Genomic DNA, 6,833 nt, shown 5'->3' with positions numbered 1-6,833 from the left:
CCCTGCATCTCTGTGCTTCCCTCTGTGTCATAGCCGTCACCGGGAGGCCGTTGCGTGCGCTGGAGTGCACTGGTGCTAGGCGCTCGCATGTAGCCCGTATGCACACTGCAGTTGCGTAGGCAAGGCAGTTGTTCTCTTCTTCTTAGACCCGTAGACGTGCACCGTAGCCCCCGCGTAGCCGGGACGTGCGTTGTAGGTAATTGCACTGGCGAGCAGTGTCAGCCGGTGCCTCTTTGTGGATCAAAGAAGGTGGCTCCTTTTTCGGTGTCGACTAGGGTTGATACCCTCTTGGATCAGATCCACCCACATAGCCTACTGGTTAGAGTGCAGCGCATGCGACCCAGAGGTCACGGGTTCGAGACCCGACGCTCCCCCTTTTTGTTTCGGTAATTTTCGGTGGTGTTACTGCGAGCAGGGAAGGATCAACCTTCCGGCTGCTCTCTTTGGGGCAGCTTGCAAACGCTAGCGCAGTGGCAACAACGCCGTGACGACTCAGTAGCTCGTGGGTTCGAGTCCCCCTAGTACTCCCCCTTTCTGTTGTGCATTTTCGTGGGGGTAGGCATTGCAGTTGCACTTAGTGTATTTTTCCCTGTGTTGTGCAACTGTCGAGTGGTAGTGGGTTGTGTGCGTTGTGTGGGTGTGTGGGGTGGTGGGTACGAACCCCCACCATGCCCTTTTATTTTCTCTCTGTGTGTTGTGCTGTGTGTGCCAGTGACAGTGGGCCCAGGGCCCACATGTCATGCAATAGGGCCCCTCGTATCTATGACCACTCGCCCCCTGGCTGTTTAGGTTTAGTGATATTTTTATTTTAATTTATTTATTTCTGTTAGGATGATAAATTCCACCTTTGGAATAATTCCTAAAATGGAATTTTCCTATTCTGCCATATGCCAAATTTGGCAGGTTCAGGAACAAGTCCTGTTCTTTACTATAGTGTAGTTTGATTCTGTGCAATATTTCTTCTGATGTTTGTGGTATTTTTATGGACGCAAATATGGCAGTGTGATATATGGATTTGGGGTAGAAAATCCCAAGGAATCCAATGGTGGAACTGGAATTCAGTTTTGAGCATTTCTGTAAAAGTGGCACTTTGTGGCGAGGTGGCACTTGGTTATCTAAGTAGGTTTGTTTTTGTGCACGTTTGGAGCTGTGCGTACATGCATCATATTTTTGGTTGCATCATCAATTCCTGGTGTTTATTTCTTGTTTGTTTCTTTTGGGTAGCTACTGGGGCCGTAAACGAGATCGATGAGTCCGGCGAGTTCGTGCAGGAAGATCGGGAACAGTTCCACTCTGAAGAAATCACACGCAAGATGAACGTGACCTTAACACCGTTTCTAGCTTTGTTTTGCTTAGTGATTCGTTTATATCGTTACATCTCTGCTGCTTACCACGTGATATATAGGCCATCAAACATTGCCATGAAACCTCAAACACCTTCCCTCCTAGCAAATATTGTTTGGCTAAGTTAGGCTGCTCAACCACTAATTTATTAGTGTTGCTACTTGCAGGTGCCAGCTGGTCCATGTGATAACATGGGCATTTGATATCATCCTATTTAATTTATATTTAATTAATGCACATATATACTTGGTAAATAGCAGAGGGCCTAGCCTTTGGTCAGGTGATTTGTTCCGCTGTTGCAGCCTTAGTTTCGGCTACCGGTGTTTTATTCCATAAATGAGCGCTCCTAACACGTTCGGGGTTGTAATGGGGACCCGCTTGATAAATCGTTTAGTGTTAAGGCTTGTCTGGCAAGACCCAACTTTGGTGTTAATTTGCTAACCACTTAATATTAAAAGCATAGGGAATAGCTACCACGAGGAATTAATCAAGAACCCGAGCCAGTGCTCCTAATGAGTGTTGGTCCAAACTAGATGCACTTGCGAGGGCCACCTGGGGCAACTCGGGGGATTTTATGCGCCACTGTACGTACTGCTCATCTGTCGTGCCCTGAGAACAAGATACATGGTTCCTATCGGGATCGTCAACACGTTAGGAGGTCTTGCTAGACTTGTCTTACCTTAGCGATATATCTTGCGCATTAGGATTCCGGTGAGACTTTGGGTCTTCTCAGAGTTGAGGTTTTCCACTAAGGAATCCGAGGAGATCACAAGTTTCCTGGTAGAGGATTACTATGCGGCTTGTGGTAATTTGTGATGGACCAATTGGAGCACCCCTGCAGGGTTAAATCTTTCGGAAAGCCGTGCCCTCGGTTATGTGGCAAACATGGATATTTTGTTAACATCCGGTTCTAGACAACTTAAAGTAACTTAAATAAAACCTGCCAACTGTGTGTGTAACCATTACTGTTTCTTTCAGAGCTCCTTCTCTGATCGAGAACACGGTGGGGTTATGAATGACGTAAGTAGGTGTTCAGGATCACTTCATGATCATTCTTAGATCTCAGCCGTCTCACGTAGACCACCATAACTTATTTCTATTATTCGTAAGTTAGCCACCATATATGCTTAGGATGCTGCAAACTCAAACACTTAACCCTATCTCACCCATTAACTTAGTTAGACTCGATACCAAGGTCATGAGATTGCTGAGTCCTCGTGGCTTACAGTTTACTACAACCACCCACAGGTACATGTACTCCAGAAGCAGACGTTCCCGAGGATACTCAGCTAAGGTGGGAGTTCGACGAAGACAGTGGCAGACTGTACATGACGTATCCCAAGGATTAGAGGCGCTTGGTCGTGATCGTGGCCATCGCAGAGTGGGATATCATGATTTTGCCATTTATCTTGTCTGTAGTCGGACCGTGTCTTATGTATGAATAGTGAATGCTTGTGTGGATTGTAATCTAGCATGTGGCGAGTGTAAGCCGAATCTTATACTCATCTCTCTATTTATGTAATGGCAATGTTATCCTGCTTGTGATACGCTTAGATGCGACCCTTTCCCCTTTTGAGGCCTTGCCCCCAAATAAGGAAAGTGTCACATCTTAGTCCTTACATCCGGCCCATCGACTCAGACGCACACACGAAGGGCCACGTCGGAGGCGCATTCTCCGAATGTGCCTTCGATGAGGGGCGACACAATGCGCCAGAGGCGCCTCCACTTAAGCCGGGTCCGATCGGTGGGAGGCTAATGCGGGGGCCCGCTGGCCAGGTTCTCCTGCTACCTCCCGCTCGCACGCAAGAGAGGGAGGGGAGGCTGACCCAGCTGGAGCTAGCGCTTGCTCCGGTGGCTCCGGCGACCTAGGCGATGTCCCGGCCACCAGCGTGCTCGGGGAGTTGAGCCGCACTCGCTTGGGGCTCCAGTTCCGCTGGAGAGCGCCTCGGGAGAGGGGCCCCTCGGTCGTGGCAGAGGCTGGCGATGAAAGCTATGGTGGGACGGTGTCTCGGCCACCGAAAGGCTTAAGGAGGGCACGGGGGTGCTGGCGGCACGGAGGAGAGCACCCTCGTGCATCTCAATGGGGGGGAAACATGCTCGGAGGAGCCCGAATTGGAGCGGGGCCGAAACGACGACCTCGCGACCATGGGAGCATTGCAGGGCATGGGAGGAGGGAGGGATGGGCTCGGGGTGTCTCCAGGAGGGAGAGGAGGAGATAGGAGGTAGGAGGGGCTCGGGGAGAGGTGCATATGGAGGAGGCGCCCGAGGGGAATCTCGGGTCTGCCTCGGGTGCTCCAGGCATGGCAGCCACACGCGACAGAGATGACTTGGCGTGTTCTTGGCGTTAGGGAGGGGCTTGGACGACCAAAGGAGGCTCTGCGGCGCGCTGGGACAGTGCTACGACAACAAAAGTCCTTCCCCGGCAACGCGAGGAATTCTTCTTTCTACTTCTCTTGTTTGCGTCGGTTTTTCCCTTGAAGAGGAAAGGGTGATGCAACACAGGAGCAGTAAGTATTTCCCTCAGTTTGAGAACCAAGGTATCGATCCAGTAGGAGGGTCTTGTCAAGTCCAGATTACCTACGCAAGCACAAACGAGCCTGCGCCCAACGCTTCAAAGGGGTTGTGAATCCCTTCAAGATTGTTTGCAAAGTGAGATCTGAAGACGGAAAGTGCAACGAAGTAAAAAGTGTAAGGCTGAAAATATGGTGTGGAGTAGACCCGGGGGCCATAGTGTTCACTAGAGGCTTCTCTCAGAATAGCAAATATCACGATGGGTGAACAAATTACTGTCGAGCAATTGATAGAACCGCACAAAGTCATGACGATATCTAAGGCAATGATCATACATATAGGCATCACCTCCGAGACAAGTAGACCGATACTTTCTGCATCTAATACTATTACTCCACACATTGATCGCTATCTAGCATGCATCTAGTGTAGTGAGTTCATGATGAACAGAGTAACGCCTTAAGCAAGATGACATGATGTAGAGGGATAATCTCAAACCAATGATGAAAACCCCATCTTTTTACCCTTGATGGCAACAACACGATGCGTGCCTCGCTACCCCTTCTGTCACTGGGTGAGGTCATCGCACGGTGTGAACCCAAAACCAAGAACTTCTCCCATTGCAAGAATCATAGATCTAGTTGGCCAAACAAAACCCACAACTCGAAGAGAATTACAAGGATATGAAATCATGCATAAGGGAGATGAGAAGAAACTCAAATAAGATTCATCGATAATCTGATCATAAATCCACAATTCATCGGATCTCGACAAACACACCGCAAAAGAAGATTACATCGGATAGATCTCCATGAAGATCATGGAGAACTTTGTATTGAAGATCCAAGCGAGAGAAGAAGCCATCTAGTTACAAGCTATGGACCCGTAGGTGTATGGTGAACTACTCATGCATCATCGGATAGGTCATGGTGTTGATGAAGAAGCCCTCCATATCCGAACCCCCCCTCCGGCAGGGCACCAGAACGTGCCCGAGATGGGATCTTGCGGAGATAGAAGCTTGCTGCGGCGGAAAAGTACTTTTGATGATCTCTTGATTTTTTGTGGAATTTTTGGGGATATATAGGTGCAAAACCTAGGGCAAAGGAGGTCCAGGGGGCCCACAAGCCTGGGGCCGCGGCCTCCCCCTGGCCGCGGGGAGGGGGCTTGTGGGGCCCCTGGGGACCCCCTGCCTTGGCTCACAAGTATCCTGATCTTCTTCCGTTATGGAAAAAAATCTTTTCGGGGATTTTATTCCGTTTGGACACCGTTTCAAATTCTCCTCTGAAAGGGGTCAAAAACTTGGAAAAAAACATGAACTGGCACTTGGCAGTGAGTGAATAAGTTAGTCCCAAAAAATATATAAAAGGCATGCAAAACATCCAAAGTTTGACAAGATAATAACATGAAACCATAAAAAATTATAGATACGTTGGAGATGTATCAAGCATCCGCAAGCTTAACTCCTGCTCGTCCTCGAGTAGGGAAGTGATAAAGAATGAATTTTTGATGTGGAATGCTACCTAGCATAGTTATCCTTTGCAACTTCTTTCATGTGACATGAATGTTCAGATCCATAAGATTCGAAACAATAGTTTGCTATTGACATGAAAAAAATAATACTTCAAGCAAACTAGCAAGGTAATCATGAACTTTCAAAACAGCAAGGCCAAGGAAAGTTATCCCTACAAAATCATATAGTCTGGCTATGCTCCATCATCCTCACACGACTAATGTAAATCATGCACAACACCGGTATTGGCCAAGTAATTGTTTTCGCACTCTTACTTTCTCGAACTTTTTGTAACTATCATGCAATACATGAGCGCGAGCCATGGATATAGCACTATAAGTGGAATAGAGTGTGGTGGTGGTTGTGAGACAAAAAGGAGGAGATGGTCACATTGACTCGGCGTATCAAAAGGCTATGGAGATGGCTATTAATAGATATCAATGTGAATGAGTAGGGATTTCCATACAAGAGATGCACTAGAGCTATAAGTATGTGAAAGTTCAAAAGGAGAACTAGTGGATGTGCATCCAACTTGCTTGCTCACGAAGACCTAGGGAAATTTTGAGGAAGCCCATCATTGGAATATACAAGCCAAGTTATCTAATGAAGATTCCCAGTAACATATGGTAGTGAAAAAGCAAGAAGCTCTGAATCATGAAGAACATGGTGCTATTATGAAGCACAAGTGTGGAAAAGGATAGTAGCATTGTCCCTTCTCTCGTTGTCTATCTTATCTTTTTTTATTTTGGGCTCTTAGGCCTCTTTTTTTCTCATTTTTTGGGCTCTTTGGCCTTTTTTTTATTTCCTCACATAGGACAATGCTCTAATAATGATGATCATCACACTTTTATTTACTCACAGCTCAAAGCTCAAAATGATGATGACTCTATAGGAAATGCCTCCGGTAGTGTACCGGGATGTGCAACGATCTAGCATGGCGTATGCCGTTGAAACATCTCGCTAGCTATCTTACGATCACGCAATGGCAATATGAGAGTGACGGCACAAGTCATGAGATGGAACGGTGGTATTTGCAAGGCAATATATCTCGGAATGGCTATAAAAATGCCATAGTAGGTAGGTATGGTGGCTGTTTTGAGGAAGGCATATGGTGGGTTTGTGCACCGGCGAGAATTGCGCGGCACTAAAGAGGCTAGCAATGGTGGAAGGTGAAAGTGCATCTATACCATGGACTCACATTAGTCATGAAGAACTCACATACTTGTTGCGAAAGTTTTTATTAATAATCGAAACTAAGTGCTAAACGCATACTCCTAGGGGAAGAGTTGGTAGATGTTTAACCATCGCGCGATCCCGACCTCAACACAAAGGATGACAATCAATAGATCAATTATTCTCCGACTTTCTAACATAGCGGTTCACCATACGTGCATGCTATGGGAATCACTAACTTCAACACAAGTATTTCTAGATTCACATCACCCTAGTAACATAGCTCTTAATATTA

Source organism: Hordeum vulgare, chromosome 1H (assembly GCF_904849725.1).
Source record: "Hordeum vulgare subsp. vulgare chromosome 1H, MorexV3_pseudomolecules_assembly, whole genome shotgun sequence".
NCBI classification, from domain to species: Eukaryota; Viridiplantae; Streptophyta; class Magnoliopsida; order Poales; family Poaceae; genus Hordeum; species Hordeum vulgare.
This window is presented reverse-complemented; position numbering follows the sequence as displayed.